This window comes from Microcebus murinus, chromosome 14 (assembly GCF_040939455.1).
Source record: "Microcebus murinus isolate Inina chromosome 14, M.murinus_Inina_mat1.0, whole genome shotgun sequence".
Lineage (NCBI taxonomy): Eukaryota > Metazoa > Chordata > Mammalia > Primates > Cheirogaleidae > Microcebus > Microcebus murinus.
This window is the reverse complement of record NC_134117.1, coordinates 47,217,698-47,242,148: the sequence shown is the minus strand read 5'-3', so window position 1 is coordinate 47,242,148 and position 24,451 is coordinate 47,217,698. Positions and strand designations below refer to the sequence as shown.

The following is a 24,451-nucleotide window of genomic DNA, read 5'->3' as shown; positions in this document are numbered from 1 at the left end:
GCACCTTCTGATCTTGGCAAGTGGATCTTCCAGCCCAGTATTCTTCATTCTTAGTGTCTCCCATTGGTTCTCTGATGATTGACAATGGTGGGCATCTACTTGCAGTTTTTGATTCTCTCCTAGAGAACAGTGTGTGTGGGCTACTTCTAGTCTACCATGTTGGCCCTCCCTCTTCTCCACCCCCCTCCCTTCTGTGGAATGAATAAGGCACAGTTCTTTGGTTTCTAGCTTTATGCTATTAGACTACTTACATTGGGTCAGTTATTGCTGTTGTTTCCTGCCCAGGAGAACATGAAAATCAAAAAGTCAAGGTCATTAGGTTTCAGGAAATGCCCTTGGACATGAAGTTAGCTTTAGTGGCCTCTTTACCTTGCTGGGCTTTTGGCCTCTGAGCAATCTGTACTTTCTAATCAGCTCAATGGTAGTTTTTTTTTTTTAAAGTAACTCAAAATGCCTTTATTTTGACTGTTAGAGGAGATTACCATTAAACATTTCCAATTCTGAGGGCTGAGAAGCTTTTCTATGTAGTAATAGTAAATTCTTTACATAATATTCATTGGTTCTAAAGTTTTTGGTTGACTGTGTTGCCAACTAGTACTTGATTTTCGTTTTATGTATAAGAATACTCATGGCCTGAGTATTCTTATAAATAAGAATGGCCTCCATCACTGGTTAATTTTAAAAATGTTATTAAAGAAGTATTTTAGTTAGCATATTTTCAATGGGAGGGTCCATCATGGCTACCTTTTTGCCCATTTTTCCTTAAAATGAAACTCTAAACTGCTCTTTATATTTCGGTTTTCAGAGACTGTATTGTAAAAAAGGACAATCAGAAAACTCCATAAGGTGAAAGGAAATCAGTCTCTCACTAGGCGCTTCTGGGGCTGATGAAAATAAAGTGGAGAACAGGGAGTTCCCCACACCTGATGTGGGTGATGTAAATCAGTCACCTCAGCTGCAGCTTATACAGGAGAGTGCTTGCCGTTCTTTGATGCTTACGGTGAAAGAGCTTTAAAACAGTAATCTCATGTTCAAGAATAGATTTTTTTTTTTTCTTTAAATGTACCACCATTGAATTTTTAGGCCAAATTTGAACGATCTCAATTTTTATTCAACCCTAAAAGATTTAATAGTATAAAATAAAAACCCAGGAAGCTCTAATTCTTTCCCCAAAGATATATAAAGAGAGTGGAAATGTGGTTCAGCATTACATAACGTTCCACCCACTCCAGAAACAGACATGAGTGCCTAGCAACAGTAAAGGGTCATCTCAGGAGAGTGCTGATTGCTCATTGGAGCATTCTAAACACAGATGCTTTTCTATCCTTATCACTTCCAGTCCCCGCTGAACACATGCTGGTTACCTTGGATCCCAGTGCCACCTCATGAAAATCTTCCTCTTATGACAATCAGTGACTGAGACTCAGGGCAGCCTCCACCTTTTGGTTACATACTTAGGTGGGGGGAAAAAAAAGTCAAAATAAATTCTGAAACATTAAAAGAAAATAGGCATTCTGTACAAAATATTCTCTGTGTTCTTCCTCAGTGATATATCTTTTAAACTATGAGATTTCGACTTGCTGTTGGTAGGTAAAAAAAAAAAAAAAATAAACTATGAGATGTTAGTTTTCTTGGTGGTATTTTTCTGACCTCATCTTCCATTCCACAGGTTTTAGCAGCAAGGCTGAAGCATCCTACTCTTACTAAAGAAGTTCTGCATGAGCGTGCCTAATATTATTTGATGCTTATGGTAGAAGAGCTTTGCTTAAAATGGTAATCTCATATCCACGAATGGATCTTTATTTTCTTTAAATGTACAGTCATTCAAATTTTAGGCTAAATTTGAACCATCTCAATTCCTGTTCAATCCTAAAGGTGTCGTAGTAAAAATAAAGACCGAGGAAGCTCTCGTTTTCCCCCCAAAAGATATAAAAAGAAGATAGAAATGTAGTTCAGCATTACACAATGTTGCCACCACTGCAGAAAAAGAATCGAGAACACCTTTTCTAATGTTTCTTGCCTGTCTGCATGCACTGCCACCCCTTTTTTGGTGTGAAATACCTTGTATATTTTACTTTATAGATTCTAAATATGTGCCACTTGTCACCTTCATATGTTACAAATATCTTCCCTATTCTGGCTCCTTTTTTCACAATATGATGTCTTATGATGAATGGAAGTTCTTGTTTTTAGTCTATTCCAGTTTATCATTATCAGTCTTTTTCTTTACGATTAATGCTTTTTGTGTCCTGTTTAAGATTGTTTTTCCTTATCTTAAAATCATGTAGATATTTTTCTATATTATCAAGAAATTTTGTTTAAAATTAAAATTTTAAACATATTTTAAACATTTAAAATTTTAAACAAATTTTAAAACTAAAATTAAAATTTTACATTTAAATGCAGTCAGGTTGGAATTTATTTCTTGTGTATGGTCTGAGGTAGCTGGCTATGATTATACAAAAGTATGGAAGTCTAACTGACACACAACATTGTTGCGAATAACAACCTTTCCCCACTGCTCTGTAGTGTCACCTTTGTCATAAAATAAGTGATCATGTATGTATAGGTCTCTTTCTAGACTTTATGCTTTTTATTGATCTATGTCACTACTGTTGCCTCAATACCACACTGTCTTAATTACTGTAGCTTTATAATAAATCTTGATATATAATTAATTCATCCCACTAATATCTGATCAAGTATGGCATGTCACTATTTTTGTTCTTTGCTCTTCTATTTCAAAATTGTCTTGGCCTTTCATATTTCCATATACATTTTAGAGATAATTTGTCAATTTTCTTCTCTTCTTTAGATATACTCACTCCCTACACTTCATGAACTCATGATGTTTCTTTACTTTGAATATCCATAGCCAACCTGTCAAACAATCATATGGGTTCTATCTTTAAAATAAATCTAGAATCTGACTTCTGCTACCAACCTGATCCAAGTTACCACCCATCTCTCACTGGTTTATTAAAATAGCCTCTTGGCCGGGCGCGGTGGCTCACGCCTGTAATCCTAGCTCTCTGGGAGGCCGAGGCGGGTGGATTGCTCAAGGTCAGGAGTTCGAAACCAGCCTGAGCAAGAGCGAGACCCCGTCTCTACTATAAATAGAAAGACATTAATTGGCCAACTAATATATACAAAAAATTAGCCGGGCATGGTGGCGAATGCCTGTAGTCCCAGCTACTTGGGAGGCTGAGGCAGGAGGATTGCTTGAGCCAGGAGTTTGAGGTTGCTGTGAGTTAGGCTGACGCCACGGCACTCACTCTAGCCTGGGCAACAAAGCGAGACTCTGTCTCAAAAAAAAAAAAAAAAAGCCTCTTAACTGGTTTCAGAGCTTCCATCTTTGTCCCTATATAGTCTGTTCTCCACAGTAGAGACATCTTTTAGAACATAAAATCTGATAATGTCACTTATCTGCTCAAAACCCTCCAATGAGCTGGACATGGTATCCTAGCACTCTGGGAGGCTGAGGTGAGAGGACTGCTTGAGCTCAGGAGTTGGTTGGCAACTAGTCTGAGCAAGAGTGAGACCCTGTCTCTACTAAAAATAGAAAAAAATTACCTGGGGATGGTGGCAGGCACATGTAGTCCCAGCTACTCAGGAGGCTGAGGCAGGAGGGTCGCTTAAGCCTAGGAGATGGAGGTTGCAGTGAGCTACATGATGCCACTGCATTCTACCCACGACAACAGAGTGAGACTCTGTCTCAAAACAAAAACAAAAACACCCTCCATGGCTTCCCATTATTACTCAGAGTCAATTCTTATGTCTTTAACAGTGGCCTACACCTCTGCCCACACTACTGCTCTGCTCCAGCCACAGTGACTGCCTGAGGGCTCGTACGCCAGCTGATTGGCTTCTTTCCTGGGACCTTCTTCTGCTTTCCCAGTATCTGTGTGGCTAATGCCCTCACCTGCTTAAAATCCTTGCTCAAATGTCAACTTCTAAGAGGCATTCCCCAGCCACCTTATTTGAAATTGCAAGTCACTCCCTGGTACTAAAATGAAATTCAGTTCCAAACAAAATATTTTATCTTTCAACAGAAATATGACACCACAAAGAAGTATCCATAATAACCAAAAGCAATTTAAAAAGCAAAGTTTCATTTCATTCAAACAGCCAACTGTCTTCCTTGGATTTGGTATAACTAAGACAGCCATACAAATTAACCTAACACGTGATAAATACTATAGAGTGACAGATGACAGCTTCTTCTGTGAGTGATAGATCTTATTTTTTTTTATTTTGTATTTTTAACACATGGTAAAGAACTATGTAAATCAAACAGCCTTTGCTTTTGTGTCATTTAACTAATCTCTAATGCATATATATGGAAAATTTGGTCATTTTCTCAAAATCTTAGTTATTAGGGTATTTTTTCCAATAGTAGTTTTAGCAAATGTTACTTTAAAAATTTAATACATAACATATGATCAATACTAGAAAATATACATAATATATATGCAAGTCATGAAGTCTAAGAACAAAATGATCACATGCAAACCCAATATTCAAATGAAAATGAGAACATGACCACAATATCCCATATCTACCTCTGTACTCTTTCCCTATCTAAAGTGCCCTGGCCACCCTTCTCTCTTAGTTCAAGACCTTTTGGTTGCTATCGTTAAGCTCATCATTCCCTCTCTAAACCTGTTCTTCCTCTCATGTTTCCCATCTCACACTTCCTCATGAAGTAATCCAAGCCAGAAATCCGAAATTCCTTCCTCCTCCTCACACTCAATCACCAAGTTTTGTCAAATTCCCCCGCCTCCCCTAAATCTCTCTCAGATCAACCCCCATATCTTAAACACTTACTTCAGCCTTCCTTCTGACCCTTTTTATTTTTCATGGGGACTGTTTGCCCTCATTCACTTTCCCTAGACCCCCTGTTCATATCATTACTTACAATCTTTCAACAGCTTTTCCTTGCTTTCTCAATAAAGAAGAAGCTCCTCATCAGGGTAAGCAAGGTTGCCTAATTGATCTAACTCTTCGGACTTCTCCAATCTTATCTTTTGCATCTCTGTGCTCCAATGATATTGAAGTACTTGATGTTTCTCAAGAGAGTTGTATTATTTTTTCTATGTGTTGGCATATTTAGTTCCCTCTGACTGGGGCTTCTTCTCAAGGAGGACAAATTCAAAGATGAGAAGTCATTTTCCCTGGGAAGATTTCCTTGCTTCCTTTAGGTGAGGACCCTTCCTTCCCGTTCTCATAGCACATCATACGTGCTTGAAGCCAGCAGCGTGACTCTGGGCAAGTCGTTAACTTTCCTGTGTCTGTTTGCTTTTCTGTAAAATACAAATAATAGCAACTACCCTGCTGTGAGCATTAAATAAGTTAAACCATGTAACAGTGCCAGACACGTGGTACACATACCACAAGTATTACTAGTATTGTCACACAACATTATATTCACTGACTTTCCCATCTATGGTCTGTTTGTTGAATATTCCTTTAAGACAGAAATTGGGCCATGTTTTAACTCGGCATTCCCAAGACCTACAACACTTTCTGATATATACTAAGTGTTTAATAAATATTTGAAGAAAGTATAAAAGGGGGAAAAAAAAAAACCCTTTCCTTTATGGTGGATAGAAAAGCAGAACTGAATGAATCTTTTGTACACATAATCTAATACACAAATATAGCCTACATTGAGATCAGAAAATGAAAAAGTGACAAAAATTGTTTAATTGTTAAATATTTAATCTGATGGTTCTATTATTTTCTTTTATGGCCTTTAAAAAATGCAATGATGGTTGGCATGGTGGGTCATGCCTGTAATACTAGTACTTTGGGAGACCGAGACGGGAGGATCACTAGACACCAGGAGTCACCAGACCAGCCTGAGCGAAAGCAAGACTCTATTCTCTACTAAAAATTAAAAAAATTAGTCAGGCATGGTGGTGCGCGCCTATAGTCCCAGCTACTAGGGAGGCAGGAGGATCACTTGAGCCCAGGAGCTTAAGGTTGCAGTGTGGCATGATGGTGCCACTGCACTCTAGCCCAGGAGACAGGGCGAGACATTGTCTCAAAAAAAAAGAAAAAGCAATCGCCATTTAGGAATGGAAAATGAGGACAGCAGTAGCATTTTTCTGGTAGGTCAAGTATTAATCATCAGTTAAATACATGTATCAGCAATTTTAATTCTCAATTTGACACAAAGTGATTTTTTTAATTTTAATTTATTAAACCATAAAGTCAAAAAAGGCAGTAACAAAAACATTTCCTTCAGTAACAGAAGTCTCAATGTCAACATGCATACAAAAATGGTCGTTTTTTTCCCAATGTTATATTTATCGATTGATGTTTGTTTTCCTCATCTCTGATTCATCCCTATTTTATGGAGAGCATCTACTCTCAATTCATTTAAAATGTCTTTGCTTCATTAAAAAAAGAGTTCTTTTCACAGAGTGTTTTTCAATTTATGGCCAAAGATTTACCTTTTCTTTATTTTCCTTTTTTTTAAAGTTTCCACTGCAACACACGGAACTACACTTTAAATATCACATAGCATTTTTCAGGGTTTAGGAAAAGGTCACACACAAGGAGTTGGACAAATTCCAACAATTTCTTTTTAAACACACATATATATCAGCTATATAAAACCAAGATTCACAAAATGAACAGCCCTTCTGAGTGCTGTCAGGAACAGTATCATAATAAATTGCATGTGCCCCTATTTGTCATTCAGAAAAACTCTCTCTTTATAAACATGTTCTTTCCCCTACCAAAATATTTAAACTAATTAAGATTTTTTTCTAAGAGATTTATGCCTTAACTATTGAAGCAACCTTTTTGATAAGCTAAAAGTTAGCTATTTTTAGTAGTATGAGTCATGATCATCTAAGGAATGATAAATTACCTATTTTCCTCTTAACTTAGAATCAGTTTTACTTTCCTATCAACAAAATAGAGGCAACTTAAATCATCCTTTTTAAAACCTGAGTCAGTTTGTGAGAAGGAGAGCAAAAATAGAAAAAAGTATGATTTGCAAAGAGGAAAAAACCTGTCAGTTAAATACTTCAAGATGACGCCTGCAAATTTTGTTATTCTACTGCTAAATTTAATACATTAGATCTACTAGTACTAGAAAACAGTTGAATGCAACAGAATTCTTTTAATGCATGAAATGGCTTTAAAAAATAATTCTAGGTTTGGAGTGGTGGTGCACACCTATAGTCTGAACTACCTGAGAGCTGTCACACCTGGGAGAACACAGTAAGACCCTGTCTCTAAAATAATAATAATAGTAATTGCAAACAATACAAGTTTGCCATGCAATCATAACATTAGAAAGATGAAAGAAAGCCAATTTCCTTTTTCATGTAGAACAGAACTAGGAGATATAATGAAATGGTTATTTTAAGCCACTAAGTTTGAGGGTGGTTTGTGCACAGCAATAGATAACTGAAAACAGCAAGGAACTCCAGGTGGCCTTGGTAGCAGTGAGCACAGACTCCTGTGCTCAATGGCATGGGAGCCAGAAGCCAATCACTATTGCCTGAGGGATAGCTGGGGAGGAGCACCTGAAATAAAGCATAGAGAAAGGTGGCAGCAACAGGACACGAGGAATCCCTAGAGGAGAGAACTGCAGGGTTGCAGGTTACTACTGTGATGATATTTGTGGCATCCTGTAGCTTGAATGCGCCCAGAGAGACAGAGTTAAGAGCTGAGGTCGGATCTAAGTTAGGTCAGAATTGTTAATCTATTAGACTCAGGATCAAACCTTTAAAATCACCTTACTTAAGATCCATGAGTTGGTGTCTAGAGGATATTAAGATAGAAAACGGGCCGCGGTGGCTCACGCCTGTAATCCTAGCACTCTGGGAGGCCGAGGCGGGCAGATTGCTCGAGGTCAGGAGTTCGAAACCAGCCTGAGCAAGAGTGAGACTCCGTCTCTACTATAAAAAGAAAGAAATTAATTGGCCAACTAATATATATACAAAAAATTAGCCGGGCATGGTGGCGCATGCCTGTAGTCCCAGCTACTCGGGAGGCAGAGGCAGCAGGATTGCTTGAGCCCAGGAGTTTGAGGTTGCTGTGAGCTAGGCTGACGCCATGGCACTCACTCTAGCCTGGGCAACAAAGGGAGACTCTGTGTCAAAAAAAAAAAAAAAAAGAAAACGAAACAAAATATAAACATTTCAGAAGTCTATTTTTCCTCATCTTTCATTTCTAATAACATTCTTACACAAGGGTTGCAAGTCTGAAATACTCATTAGTGCCTTGCTGTAATGCAAATAGACTAATTTAAAGGAACAAGGAGTGATGACATATTTCTTTATAGGTCATTTGGATAATAAAGGATAGCCACACAGAATATTGCATTTGTGCCTTTCAGTAACGTGAGTTAGTCGAGAACAGGATTTTCTCCATTTTAGAGATGCAGTAAAGTCATACAACTACTAAGAAGTAGGAATGTCACTTGTACTGACTGTAATTGGGATAATGATGATGAGTGATTAATTTTATGAAACTCTAAATTCTATATACTGGAAATAATATGACAGAAAAATGTTGATAAGTTTTACTTTATGTACAAAAGTTGAGATAATATGAATCTTAAAAGTCATTATACTTTCATAAAAATAATTTCAAAGTTGGCTGGAAGTAGGAACTGAAGACTGTTTTTATCCTATTGCCACAGCCAGTGCCAATTTAGCTAGGAAAAAGAATTATAGTCTGGCAGGGCACAGTGGCTCACGTGAGCAAGAGCGAGACCCCCGACTCTACTATAAATAGAAAGAAATTAATTGGCCAACTAATATATATAGAAAAAATTAGCCAGGCATGGTGGCGCATGCCTGTAGTCCCAGCTACTTGGGAGGCTGAGGCAGGAGGATCATCTGAGCCCAGGAGTTTGAGGTTGCTGTGAGCTAGGCTGATGCCATGGCACTCACTCTAGCCTGGGCAACAAAGCGAGACTCTGTCTCAAAAAAAAAAAAAAAGAATTATAGTCTAACCTTTGTTGAGGTATCTTTATTATGAGATCATGAAGAACTTAAACTGCATGTAAAATGCTACTGGCTGAACTTTAAATAACAAACTAATCACTCACTTCTTTCCTTAATATAAGTGGAGAGTTTATTAACCTTTTAAAATACTTCTCTGGATGGAACAAAGACCATCAATTTCTGTTAAATGAGTATATAGGCAGTAGGTGGTTGTACTTCTCTAGCTAATAAACACTGTTGAGTTTAAATGCTAATACTTTGTTTTTCTTCTAATATAGAATAGATGGAAAATTAATTTTTTGCACTTTCATCATTTTTGCATTTTCATCTGGTTGTTTAAGAAAAATGAACTCTGCTTAGTAAGCAAACTATAGGGTTCATGGCAAATCTAGAATCATCTGAACTACCTGAAAAGAGATAATCACACCCCTTTCCCTCTAAAACTTTTTAAGATTAAGGTCATATTGTTATATACATGTGTTGATATTTCAGTCTGTTTTGTATACACTAGCCATCCTACAACCAGTACTTAAAAGATTTTAATTATGGTTGGTAAGAAAATTTGAGACTATAAAATAAGTGCATTTATTCTCTGAGAAAATGAATTAAAACTAGTCTTTGATTTAAAAATTATGTTATTTATTTAAAAAGTAATATGTTCAGTTATTTTGAAATAAATATTTTTAGTAGAAATGATTCATATTTCTTATAGGAACATACTAGAAAGAACAAAGAAATCTAAAACTCTCCCCCAGGATCACTGCTCAGAAATAATCGATGATAACGTTTAACTATCCAATTCCAAGAGGGATGATTGGTGAGGTATATAGAAATGAGATCTTAAAATATATGGCATTTAAAATAATATCCCTTAAATTACATTTTGCTTAAATTTAACAGATGGTAAGTAAAACTGAAGGAGTAAATAAAATTGTACTTAAACAGGAGAAATGTCAGGGTCTAATGTAATCATTTGATTTAAAGAAAAGGATTATGAAAGGCTGGTGTTTCAACTCTAAACATCTGTGTTTCTGCTATGAAAGATAAAATTTGCCCTGAGGCTTCCTTCCTCCCATGTCCCTTTGTCCCTCCCCTCTACATTTTTATTACATATTATTTCTTAACCAAGATACAGACACATTCTAGTCTACAGTCTTAATGCTGTGGATAATTTTAAAGGCATGAAATGATTTTGATGAATTTAAAAATAAACATAAAGTTCCACATGGACAGATTTTACAAATGATCTTTTTAAGGCAGCATAAATGTGTACTGCTATGAATGTGCTGTGTGCGGCCATCTCACAAATGAGATATTTTGCTAGACTTTTTTTTTTAACTTTTTAAATTTTTATTTTATTTTTTATTTTATTTATTTTATTTTATTTTATTTATTTTATTTTATTTATTTTATTTTATTTTTGAGACAGAGTCTCACTCTGTTGCCTGGGCTAGAGTGTCTTGGCGTCAGCCTAGCTCACAGCAACCTCAAACTCCTGGGCTTAAGTGATCCTTCTGCCTCAGTCTCCCGAGTAGCTGGGACTACAGGCATGCGCCACCATGCCTGGCTAATATTTTGCTAGACGTTGTTCTCATATTAGCTGGGACTATGAAATGCATTTGCAAGTTGAATTACAGAATGTTGTAATAAAATCCAGACATTCCATCTACTACATTCCTTTCTTTTAATACTTCCGTAATTCAATCTAAAAAGACCAATCAAGTTTGTCTGGAAATATTACTTCTTTATAGCTCACTAATGTTGCTTATTGTTAATCTTCAGATATTTTTTAGGTACTCAAATTTCCTTGTTTTAATATCATCAAATCATTGAAAACCAAACTTAAGGATATTTTACAATTTTTGTTTTCTTGTTTTAAAATGGTAACATTTGGCAGCTCAATTCTGTGCTAGTTTCCTGACACTGCTATTGCTCAAAAAAATCATCACCAGGTTTTCTATCTCATATCCTCTAGTGTAATAGTTTTCACACCTGGTTGTACATTCCAGTCACCTGGAGAAATTTTTTTTAAAAAAACAAAGATGTTTAGGCCCTATCACAGACAATTAAATCAGAATCTTGGGAATGAGGTCTGAGAAAAGGGTTTGTAAAATAAGCTTTTAAATATGGTAAATTATTTTGTGAGCTCTAATTTTTTTTTTTTTTTTTTGGAGACAGGGTCTTTCTTTATCTTCTGGGCTACAGTGCAGTGGCATGATCATAGCTCACTGCAACCTCAAACTCCTGAGTTCAAGCAATTCAATCTTACCACCACAGCCCACGCCCACCGGAGTAGCTGGCCCACACCACCACTCATGGCTAATTTTGGTATATTTTGTAGAACCAGGGTCTTGCTCTTACTCATGCTGGTCTTGAACTCCTGGGCTCAAACAATCCTCCAGCCTTGGGTTCCCATAGTGCTAGGATTATAGGCATAAGCCACAGGCCCCAGCCTGTGGGCTCTAATTCTAAATGAAAAATCTAAAGCTTCTTTATGAAAATGTATACACTTAATTCATAATGTGTTCAGTAATAGCGAAAATTAAAACAAATTTTTTTTTTAAACAGACAGGGTCTCACTATGTTGCCCAGGGTGACTGTGAACTCCTGAGCGAGTGATCCTCCTGCCTCTCAGCCTGCCGAGCAGCTGGGATTACAGTCCCATGTCACTGTGTCCTGCTTATGATTTTTTTTAAGAGCTTAAAGTTATATGAAAAAAAGTTTATGGTCTATCAACCATATTTCCCAAATTAAATGACAGCATCAATTTTTAACATTTGTAAAGCTATAGAACTGCTTTTCTGTCTCAAAGCTGTAATTTAAAATTACCCTATTTACCAAATTCTCATTTCAAAGGTGAACAAGGTTAGAAAATCTTGTATGTTGGAAAGAAAGTTTTAGGATTGGTTGGAGAGGTTAAATATTAGCAAAACCTAAGACTCTCATAAATCTACAATATAACAAGAATCTGGCTAGGAGTAAAAGTAAACGGTCACTGATTTCAGGATCCATTTGTAGACTAGCACTGTTTATGGTTAAGAAAAGTGTTATTTAAACTAAAGTTGGCAATCTCTTGGTACTTCTGGGTGACTGTGTTGGTGTACAAAGTTACAGATGATTTTTAAAGTTAAATCTAGTAAATTTATTTACTTTTGCATTCTGGAACTAGAAATCTTTACAGACAGAACTGCAAATCTACTAGCTAATGTCTCACCATCATCATGTTCCTGAGGTTGCTCTGAGGCTCTGAATGTCCTCTACTGACCAAATGAGCATAGCACATGGAATGACAAGGGAGCAAGGGGACAGCCTAATAGGCCAAGTAAATCCTGGCCATCAGTGGGTGACAGATGTCTTAGCCAGATCACCCCCACAGCAATGCTGACCACAAGGAAAACACACAACTCTCCACTTAATATTTTCCATTTTCCTCCTCTAATATAAATGATTCTCAGTGTGCAAAAGGAATCAATCATCTACATAACATGCATAAAATACTAATATTAGATTTTATCTCCCACTGACAGGTTCAGACCCTTCTTAGATTCTGGGGCTAATGTTACCTTCTTTGTAATCATGAGGAATTGTTCTGAAACAGGTAACTTAAGTTAAATTATTCCTAGGCATGCATTAAGAAGTGTTCAAACAACCATAACATTTTGGATAAACTACCAAAATAGACAAGCAGTATCATTGAAGCAGAAGCTTTTGAGTGAAGAATAATATTCTATATTTCAATGTTAACACTATCTCTTAGGTTTGTCTTAATCTTGAAGGAGCTATAGTGAAAGGCATATTAATTTACACATTTTTTTAGATGTTGAGTTACTTTTTATAGCAATATCCCATATATCAAATGGATAGACAAAAAAACAACTGTCATCTGGAAATGGAAAAACAAAAAAGAAAGCTTTTAAGTAGCTATCCTTGTACATACTTCCAGAACCTTAAAAATCCCTTGGATAAACAAGGAATTGGACATTCTTCACTGGACTCAGACCAGCTTTGAGAAAAAGAAAGGACAAGAGACAGCCTGCCTGGCGATTTCACAGAGGTTCTGGCCTTCTGTTCACATACTCATCATGACAGGTGCAGCCCTTTCCCTGCCTCCATCTGTGGCCTGGCTCAGCACTAAAACTGGCCTCTATACCAGCAAAAAGCATATGGGCTGGGACAGGATCAGCATCTCCTTTCCATTGGTATCTGCTCCCTGCTTGTCTTAGCTTGTCCCTTTAGTTACTGTAGATATCTTGGTCCTGACTCACTGCAAGCGTTAAACATGTTTTGAATGTAATAGTTGGTTTAAAGAAAAGAATATATGACACTCCTAAGTTATGAAGCATAATAAAATGAACCTTGTGAATCTGTCATCCAACTTAAGAAGTAGAATACCACCAATACCATTGTTCCAGATCTCTTTTCTCTGCCAACCTCCCAGAGCTAACTCCTAAGTTTTGTGTTTATTATTCTTTTCTTTTTTGAAAAATAGATTTGCCAAATATATACACGTTTGTATGTCTCACTAAACTAAACATTGTTTAGTTTTGCCTATGATGGGGCCTTTAAAATATTATATAATACACAATCATATCTGGCTTGATTTTTATAAGACACACTGTAATTTTCTTAACATTCATCCATGTCGATGCTTGTGAGTGGCAGTTCATTCAGTGTTACTGTTGTGTAATATTCCATCACATAAATATACCAATATTTATTTGTCCATTCTCCTCTCCATGTACATTAGTATTTTGGGTAGATATTTGCTTTAAGGACTTTCCTATAAATACCCTTGCAAATGTCTTGGTGCATGTGCCAAATTTCTTTTATGGTACATAGCTAGTTGTGGAATTGCTGGGTTATAGGGTATGTGAATGATTAACACTATAAGTTAGGGCCAAATTGTTTCCCAAAGCAGTTCCAGCATCTTACTCTCCTACTGGCATCATAAAAAGGATCCTGTTGCTCTACACATCTTTGCCAACCCTTGGTATTTTCAGACTTCTTAATTTTTTTCAATCTAGTAAGTGTGAAATGAAATTTCAATTTGTTCTTAATTTACATTTTTTTTGAAAACTAATGAGTTTTGTCTATCTTTTTATATGTCTAGTTGCCACTGGTTTCCTCTTCTATGAGATGCTAGTTCATTTGTCCACTATTCTTTTAGATTGTCTGTCTTATGCATTTTAAAGAATTCTTTATATTTTCTGACTATTATACTGTTAGTTATATAAGCTACAAAACCATCTGCATTTTTTTACTCACATTGGGCCATAATTCTAGTGCTGGCTTCTCCCAGCACCATCACACTCTCCTCCCCTGCCCAAAGATAGACAGGAATTGAGAAAACAGCAATAGAAGTTTCTAATTAGTTCTTAGAATTCTCTAACCTGAGAAGGATAGTTAAAATAATTAGATACTTTTCACATAGGCAAAGATAAAATTATTGCCAGGAATGGTGAATGTAGTAGAAATGGATACTTAACCACCATTGTTGATAATGTAAACTGAATCTCGATGGGGTGGTGATACTGACTGCACACATGTGACAAAATTCATAGAAATTACTGTATATAAATTCTATCTCAATAAAGCTTATTTAAAATGTAAGAAGTAATAGGTAGAAATTATAGCACATTAGGGTCTGGATCTGGAGCTAGATTGCTACTTATCTCTGCCACTTAGCAGCTGTGTGACCACCTTGGGTGAGTTTTTTTCACATTTCTAAGCCTGAGGTTTCTAACTGGTAAAATGGAGATAACAGCAGAACCTGCATCATTATAGTTGTTTTGAGATATAAATGAATTAGTTTGAAAGTGCTTAGAAAGATGTCTGATACAGAATGAGTGTCAGATACATGTTAGGCTTTAAAAAAATGTAGACAAATTTATCAATCAACAATTTTATCCATGGTTTGTTGTAGGGTCTGAAAAATTCTTCCCTACCAAATCATGATGTTCTATGTTTTTAATAAAAGTTTAAATGCTTTAGTTTTTACAGTTAGATAATCTGCTTATAATTTATTTTTGAGTTTGCTATGAAATAAAGATCTTTACTTTTAAATTCTTTTTCCCAAGAGATAACCAAGTTGTCGCAACACAATTTATTAAATTATCTATACTTTCCCACTGATTTTGAATTCTATCTGTGTCATATCAGATTCCCACACATGCTTGGGTTAATTTCTAGATTATCTGTTCTATTAAGTTTAATGTCGGCTGGGTGTGGTGGCTCACGCCTGTAATCCTAGCGCTCTGGGAGGCCGAGGAGTTTGAAACCAGCCTGAGCAAGAGCAAGACCCCGTGTCTACTATAAATAGAAAGAAATTAATTGGCCAACTAACATATATAGAAAAAATGAGCGGGGCATGGTGGTGCATGCCTGTAGTCGCAGCTACTTGGGAGGCTGAGGCAGGAGGATCTCTTGAGCCCAGGAGTTTGAGGTTGCTATGAGCTAGGCTGATGCCATGGCACTCATTCTAGCCTGGGCAACAAAGTGAGACTCTGTTTCAAAAAAAAAAAAAAAGTTTAATGTCAATCACTGCAACAATATTACATTGTCTTAATTACTACATTATAAATCTTAATATGCAATAGGACATCTCTATTCCTTGTTCTTCACAGTTGGCTTATTAATTCTGGACTTTTGCTCTTTCTTATGGACTTCAGATAATTAGCCAATCAGGTTCTATGGAAACAACAGGAATAAAAATCTTGTTGGAATTCCATTACATTTATAGATCTGGAGGAGAAGAATTGATAATTGTCAATTAATACTGATCCATTAACATTCTAAATATATAGCTATATACATTTATTCAGATATTCTTTTATCTTTCAATCATGTTTTATAGTTTCCTTCTCCCAGTGTTTCAGTTAGTCTTTGTTTTTATTTCATCATACTATGGGGGTACAAATGTTGTTAAGGTTACATATATTGCCCTTGCCACCCCTACCCCCAATCCCGAGTCAGAGCTTCAAGACTGTCCATCCTCCAGGTGGTACTCATCACACTCATTACGTAAGTATATACCCATCCTCTCCTCTCCCTCCCCCAGGTAGTCTTTTAACAAGAGAATATAATCTATTGACATTTATTGTCATTACTGACATATTCGAGCTCATTTCTGCCATCCTTTTTTTTCTCCCTACCTCCCACTCACTTGATCCCCCCTCTTTTGGCCTTCTATATTCTTCTAGCTTCTGTTTCCCTCTTTTGTTACTTTGGAAACTGTGGATTATATTTCTAATCTTTAAAAAGTACCATTTCCCTGCATATGACAGAGACCGTACCATTCTCTTCTCACCTTTATTGAGAGTGAAGGTGGGGGGAACACTAGACATAAAGGGTGAGGCAAGGATAAAAAAGAAGATAAGAGGTGGTGGTGATGTATTTTGAAGAGGAGGAGCAGAACTTAAGTCTTCAGAGAAAAATCTGAATACTCTTCCTTTCTCATGCAGTTCCTGCCCTCATCACACATGCAAAGTGCATCTAGGCAATGTCACTTGTAGGATTGTAGGTCATATCATTTTCAGCATTTTCTTTATATTTCTCAGTCATTGTAGGTACTCAAGGTCTCTTTTTATGGTAACCAGCACTCTTAAACAGTTTACTAGCTTATGTTTTTCTGATCTCAGTTTCAGATGAGTTATTTTAGTTAAAGCACTGTAAGAATTTGTTACCAGCAAAAATCTGAGGCAATTGGGTACAGATTTATTGGAAGACAGTACATTTTATATTTTAAACTTATAGGAGACAAAGTGAAACAAAGCAGTATTTGCATCATATTTATCACAATAAGATAATTCAAGACATAAGATTTAGAAATTCTTAAGAATTATTTAATCATATTAAGGAATCACAAATTTCAAGTTTTGTGGAAAAAAATGATTTCCAATTTGAATTTCTCTCATTTTTGCTTGGCAAGGAAAGACCAGATAGCTTTTCAGAGTATCTTTATACATTCAGACCACTTTTCTCATATAATTTTAGTTAACTTTAATATTTTCAGGTTCTTTAAGATTTACACACTTCCAAGTTTATCTGTAAAGAGCACTTTCTCGTATCCATTAATGACCCACTAATCATCATAAAATCATTATCATTTCTATTTGCAAAATTAGGTATGTAATGTGAGAAACCACAAGTCTCTGAATTTCAGAAAACCAGAAGAAAACTAAGATTGATAAAACTAATGATTAAAAATACAAAGGCAAATAAACACACACTAAATGAACCTGGAAGTTTGTTCAGCAATAGAGATATTGTTCAGTGCCCTGAACAAAAAACAAAGACCACAAGCACAAAGCAGTAAAGAACGGATCATGACAATAATGATATCCATTAGGCAAATACCACCAAATTTGTTCTCTTTTATTCCCACATCCGTGCTTTCTTTAAGTCAGTACTCAAGAATGCCTACACTCCTTGTTCCTGTGGGCCTCTCCAAGGCTAAACAAAGAAAAGAGTTTATCTACTTTACAGTTTTGGTGGAAGTACATTCCAAATCCAAATTTTATCAGTGGTTCTCCATAGGAAGCCTAGAAGCAGTACAGTCAAGATCTTCCACTAGGCTTCTACCCTGCCTTTCATGCCTCCAGTGATGGAGAACACACTGCACTCATGAGGTGGTCAGTCTCAATGTTAAACAATTCTAGACGGTATAAAGTTTTCCTTTCAATATTGAATAAAATCGGCTTCCCCATATCCACGTAAGGAATCTGTCCTTGGATTCACAATAACATAGAGAAATCTGTACCCCTCCCCTATGCGACGACTCTTAAAATTATATTAGGACAGCTATTTTGTTAGATGTTTTTTCTCCTTTTCTAATCCAATCCCTAAAAATGTTCCTTGGCATATGTTAATTTTTCTCAGGATGTGCAAAGGAGATTGTTGTGGGTTGAACTGTACTCCCCCCACCTCTGGGGGGAAAAAAAAAAGGATGTTGGAGATCTTACCTCCCACTAACCCAGAATATGACCTTGTATTTGGAGATGGGGTCTTTACGGAGATAGCAATCAAGTTAAAATGAGGTAATTAGGGTGAGCTCTAAATCCAATATGACTTGCGTCCTTATAAAAAGGAAAAATCTGGACACAGAGCCATGCACAAAGAGAAGATGCTGTGTGAAGATGAAGGGAGAGATCAGAGTGTTGCATCCACAAGCCAGAGATGGCCAGCAAACTAGGAGAGAAACTAGGAGGGAGGCATGGAACAGATTCTCCCTCACAGCCCTTAGAAGCCACCAACCTTGTCCACACCTTGATCTTAGACCTTTAGCCTCTAGAACTGTAAGACAATAAATTTCTGTTGCTTAAGTGACTCCGTTTATTATGGTACTTTGCTCTATCAGCCCAGCAAACTAATAAATCTCTCAGAAATGTGACATGATAAAAGGTTAATGAAAATTTCTACAGCAGAATGTTTCATTTATGGGTGAGAATAATTCTTTCCTAAACTGTACATATCATTATTTGAAAATATTAATACTCTCAATATTAATTATCTGAATACTTCCTGAAATTATGTTTTAAATTACTGGTTAGTACCAATCTTTTTCTTTTTTAGATTTTTCCTATGACTTTTACTTTCATGATCGTCTTGGTAGCTTTGATTTTGCAGAGTTGACAATACTGTTAATAGTAAGGAGAGCATCAAACTGGTAATCCTTGGCTTTGCTAGTCCATTCCTAATATCTTAACAACCTCTAGGACCAGGAAAATTATAACTTGTAAGTCATATTTCATTTATAAATTTAAAAAATATGGAATATAACAAATGATGTACAGAGTATATGATTATAAAACTTATTTTCAGTGTACTGAATCAGTAATTTTCATCAATTTTGAGAAAGTCTCTGTAAATAATGAAATAGAAATTAATTTTGAAAAAGTAAAAGATTATGATAACAGTGTTTTATATAGAGCAACAGTATTTTATACAGAAAACGCTTAAGCCAGAGCTCTCCTGGGACATTTGCAAATTTTCAAATATCTTTATAGAAATTATAATTTCTCCCATAAAATACATGGAAGCAGTAAATGGAAAACAACACAGCCATTTTCAGATGGGGATGCTGAGCAGACTGTATCGCTTCAACAGAACTTTCTGTGATGATGGGAATGTTCTATTTCTGTGCTGTCAAATAAGGTAGCACAGAATAAGGTTAAACACTCAAGTAGATACTGAACACTTGAAATGTGCCTAGTGTGACTGAGAGATTGAATTTTAAATTTTATTTAATTTTAAGTGATTTAAATTTAAATAGCCACATGTAACCAACCACGTGGGACAGCACAGCTTCTAGCCTCATTCCCTCCCATATATTTTTCTTCCCTTTTCACTTAACACAGTGGTTCTCAACCAGTGGTAATTTTGCCTATTAGGTGGCATATGTCAGTCCTGTATCTGGAGCTGTTTTTGGCTGTGATAACTGCAGGGATGCTACTAAACAACCCACAATGCACAGGACAGCCTCCCACAACAAAGAATTATCCAGTCCAAAATATCAATAATGCTGAGGTTAGGAAACAATGACATAGTAAAAGGATCTTCAAATGAAATGAAAAATACTTTGAAAATCATTATGAATGGCTGTACAATATTCTAGTATTAGCTGGTATGCTTATTACTTAAAGTAATCTTTAACTACCGTTCAATAATTCCATCCTGACTGCTACTGTTTTCTCTGTTTACAGTATCTTAGTGAATGTGCCATTTTGCCAGATTTTCAGGCATAGTGGCCTCTATAAATATAACAACATGACTGAGACTGGTAAGTTTACTTCAGTAATAGACGTAAGTATACATAAACCCTTATCAGCCAGTTAGTTTTATAAACATGAAGATTTTTAGAACAATTTTTATCCTCCTCAATTACGTCAAAAAAGGCACAAAAGGGGTAGTTTAGTACAAATGCATAATCGGTGACATAAAAAGAAGCTCATGTTTTGTTACTAGAGAATTAGCAGTCATCTTTTTCCATGTGATGATCAAAACAATAATATATTACATATTTATTCTGAGATTTTTAAATTGCCCATTTATGATACCGTTATTGTAATATATAATTTATTCAAACAGTTCCATCTATACTGAAATTAGATAATATTTAATATAAAAATCTCCATCCTGAAAGCATTCAAAATCCAGTGGAAAAAGAAATAGCTAATACAAAAGCAGTGACCAAAAATGGACAAAAGCAAATTGTTTCTGAAATGAAGGCTAATAAAGGAATCTTGTTGTAAGTGCTGGCCTATGCAGTGAAAACAAGACAATAGTTTAGAATGTGTTTTCTTTCTTAATGACAGAAAACAGAAAAGATGACCTCTTATAGAGCATTCCCAACATATACTGTTAAGATTTCAACTTTTCAATTTTCTTGAAAATATCATTGCTCCTATTTACCTTATTTCTCATTGTCTAACAGCAATGTAAGTGTCCTATTCTTAGAAACAACCCATGAACATGTACATTATTCACATATAGATCTCATCAAAAATGGTAAAGATAAAATCTACCTTAATCTAATTGAAAGAAAAAAAATTTTTTTTAAGCTATCATTGAAATTTTACAACCAATTAAATTTTTTTTTTTCTTTGAGATGGGGTGGGGGGTTCTGCTATGTTCCCAGTTGGACTCCAACTACTGGGCTTACGTGATCCTCCTGCCTCAGCCTCCTGAATAGCCGGGACTACAAGCTTGTGCTGTCATGCCTTGTAATTAAACATTTTAGAGCACATATAAAGGAAGAAAAAACATCACTTATAAATTGGGACTACCCTCAAACTTCCATAAGGATTTAAAAATTACTCAGGATGTTTTTCATTAATTGTATCATAATCTTAACAAACACAAATGTCATATTCTTTTACTATATTGTACCAAAGATGAATATAAGAATGACATTCATTTCCAGTCATATTATTCTATTTTCTTTCCTATATTTGTTAAGGTATCCTACTTCCCTATGTACCCCCAAAACAATTTTAGCTAGATTACCAAGATTTAAAGAGATTGCGTTTTTAGTATTAGTGTAAGTGCAGAGCCTCTCTTCTTTTGCTATCTGGAATAAGTATGTCAGAAAAGAGGCTCATTAGTCTCTTTCCAAATAATTCATTCACTGCAGTTTTCATTAGAAAAACAAATCACAAAATAAGCATTGGAGAAGAGAAAAAATAAGACAGTCCCTGACTTCATGGAGTATATCTATGGTCAATAATTCTGTAATTTATAGTTCATACTCATTATTTTCATTCTTACTGCAGAAAACAAACATTTATTGAAGGCCGGTCTCAGTGGCTCACAACTGTAATCCTAGCACTTTGGGAGATTGAGGTGGGAGGATCACTTGAGGCCGGGAGTTTGAGACCAGCCTGGGTAACATAGTGAGACCCCATACCCCAAAATAAAAAGTTTAGCTGGGTGTGGTGACATGCACCTATAGTCCCAGCTATTTGGGAGGCTGAGGCAGAAGGATCCCTTGAGCCCAGGTGTTTGAGGTTACAGTGAACTATGACTGCAGCACTGCATTTCAGGCTGCGCTACAGAGTGAGACCCTGTCTTGGGGTGGGGGTGAGGCATGGGAACAAGTATTTATTGAACTTCTCTGTGTGCAATGAACATAATAGAGAAGAGACTTGCCCTCATGGGGATTATTTTCTAGTTGTTTAAGATAATAAATAGATTAAACAAGTAAAGCTCATAGTATGCATAAAGTACCAATGATGCAGGGAAGGGAAGCAGGAGTTCCGGGGTCAAGGAAGACCCCATGGAGAATTTACTATACCGGAAGGGAAGTGAGGGAAAGAGCCAGAAGGGAATGAGCCAGTGCTTGTGGGAAAGTCATTGAGGTGGGGGCAGCAAGTACTCAGGCTCCCAGGCAAGAGGCACTTTGGAGGTGGTCAGAGACCATGGCGGCTGCAGTGAAGACAGCCAGGCAGAGGTAAGGTGGAGATGGGTTTGAGAGCTGAACAAGACCAAACATGTCTATACCCTGTTTGTAGACCATGGTAAGGACTTGGCTTTATTAAGTGAGGCAGGAAGTCATCTGAGGGTTCTGAGCAGGGGAACAACATGACTTTACTTGGGCTTCAACAGGATCACTTTGGCTGCTATGTTGAGAATAAACTGCAGAGAGTTCAAGGGTAGAGGCAGGATGCTATGCTGTCACAACAATACATTTCAGAGATGATGATGGCTTGGACTCAAGTGGTATAGGCAAAGGTGGTAAGAACTGGATCTATTTTGAAAGTAGAGTCAACAAGATTTGCCATAGGGTTCAACATAAGGAACATGAGAAAGAGAGGAATGAAGAGTGATAGGACCCAAGGTCTGTGACCTGAGCAGCTAGAAGGTAGCGATGACATTAACAGAGCTGGAGAAGGCTGCTGGAGGAGGCAGACTAGGAAGGAAACTTAGAAGCTCAGTTTTGGATGTCTTCAGTTTAACCTGACTTTCAGATGTTTTCAAGTGGAGTGAAAAAGGCAGTTGAAAATATGAACATGGAGTTCAGCAAAGAGGTCTGAGTTGGAGATGTAAAATTAATGAGAGTCCTCAGAAGAGTATAAATGGAAAAGAGAAAAGGTCTAAGGACTAAAGCCCTTGACATGCCAAATTTAAGACGGGCAGGGAACGTGAAGGAATGTGCAAGGGAGACTAAGAAGGGAGTGGCCAGTGAGTTATGAAGGAAACAAACAAACAAACAAAAAAACAAGGCTGCTCAAAAACCAAACAAAGAAAGCATTTCAAGGAGAAAGTGATCAACTATATCAAAAGATTTCAGTGGAGTGGAGGGAGGTAAAGCCCAAAACGGTATGAGTTGAGCACATCTTCAAGGAAAGAAAAGTGGAGATGGTGTATACAGACTATTCTTTTGAAGAATTTTTGCTTTAAAGAGAAGGAGAGAAATACAGTGATAAGGTGAAAAGTATATTAGGTTAAAGAGTTTGTTTTTTTAAGATGGGAGAACTAATGGCTTGTTGGCATGCTGACAATAAAGATCTAGCAGAGAAGGAAAAACAGATCATGCTGGAAAGAAGAGGAGAAACTGCTGAAGTATGGTTTCTAAGATATGTAATTTAGCCTCTAAAGATATTCATTATAGTGTCCCATATAAATGAAGAGGATCAGTTAAAGAGGATTGAGGTTTTTTTACTAGTACTGACAATAAAATTATGGTAAAACAAAAATAAAAATGTTATTAATATAAGAAGGGAGATATAGATGTATAGAATTAAAAAAGTCTCCAATCTAATCCAATTCTATATGAGAAAGTAGTACTTATCAAATATCTGGAACACTTAATTTTATAGTTAGAAGTGATCAAGAAATCACAAAGTAAAATAGAACAAGTTGAGCTGTATTAGAACTATAAACTCTCTATACAATCAACAATAAAATATCCAAAAGACAAGTGAAATTAGATTGAGAAAACACATTTGCATCCAATATGACATAGGTTAATTCCGTCATTATGTAAGAAGCTGAGACAAAACAGTAAATTATCATTTAACCAGGATATAAATGGGCAAAATATACATATACTGTACAACAGGAGATATAATTAATAACCATTAGTATTAGGACATTCAACCTTGCTAATAAGAAATAAAATGCTAAAGAAAACAGTAAGATCTGTTATACTTATTAGGAAAGCATAAAACAATAAAACTTCCAATTCAGGCTGAATTGGTATAAAGTAATCATATGTTGCTGGTGGCAATGTGAAATATTAACATCCTTTTGAAAAGTAATTTGGCAATTCATATCAATGGATATTAAAATATTCATGACATTTGATTCAGAAATACTCAGAAGGAAATATGTACTTTAAAAAATAAGTAAATGATGTCCACTGTGGCATTATAATTGCATTGTAGCAATACTTATAATAATGAAATATTAGAAACTTAGTACAAAATTTAGAAATAGATGAATGGCTATGAAAATTATGAATAGTGGCCTGACCAAATAGGAGGTATTAAACAAGATTTCAAAGCAACATAGAAGATGCTTATAATGTGATAATAAAGAACAGTATAAAACTTTTACTATAATTACAACTATGCAACCTACACAAAGAGACTTAAATAAAAAATGTAAATTGAAAACAGCTTAACTATTCTGTATGCTGGGATTTTAAGGGAATATATTCTTCCTTGTTCTCATAGCAACTACTAGCAGTTATTGAATACTTACTATGTGCCAGATGATAGACTATGGGTGTTATGGATGCGATTGGGTTTAATCCTACCGGGTAAGTTATGGCCAATAAATGGCAGAGCCGATTTTGAATTTAGGCACTCGGGCTTTAGTCCTTTAGATCTTAATCACAATGTTATATCATATAAATAAATTAAGAAAAGTTAAAGAAAAAACTGGGATCTCCTTCAATTTGTGAGACTCATGTTTCAGAAGGAGAGGTACGGGTATCATTTGGTGATGTATATGTAATATCACTTGGTAATCTGAGATTA

The 24,451-nt window shown here is 36.0% G+C and overlaps 1 protein-coding gene across 1 annotated transcript in view; it reads right to left on the bottom strand.

Annotated features, from left to right (window-relative positions):
* REEP3 (receptor accessory protein 3) overlaps nt 1–24,451 on the bottom strand; it is a 101,455-nt gene that overhangs the window by 73,088 nt on the left and 3,916 nt on the right. The gene's annotated exons all lie outside the window — the stretch shown is intronic.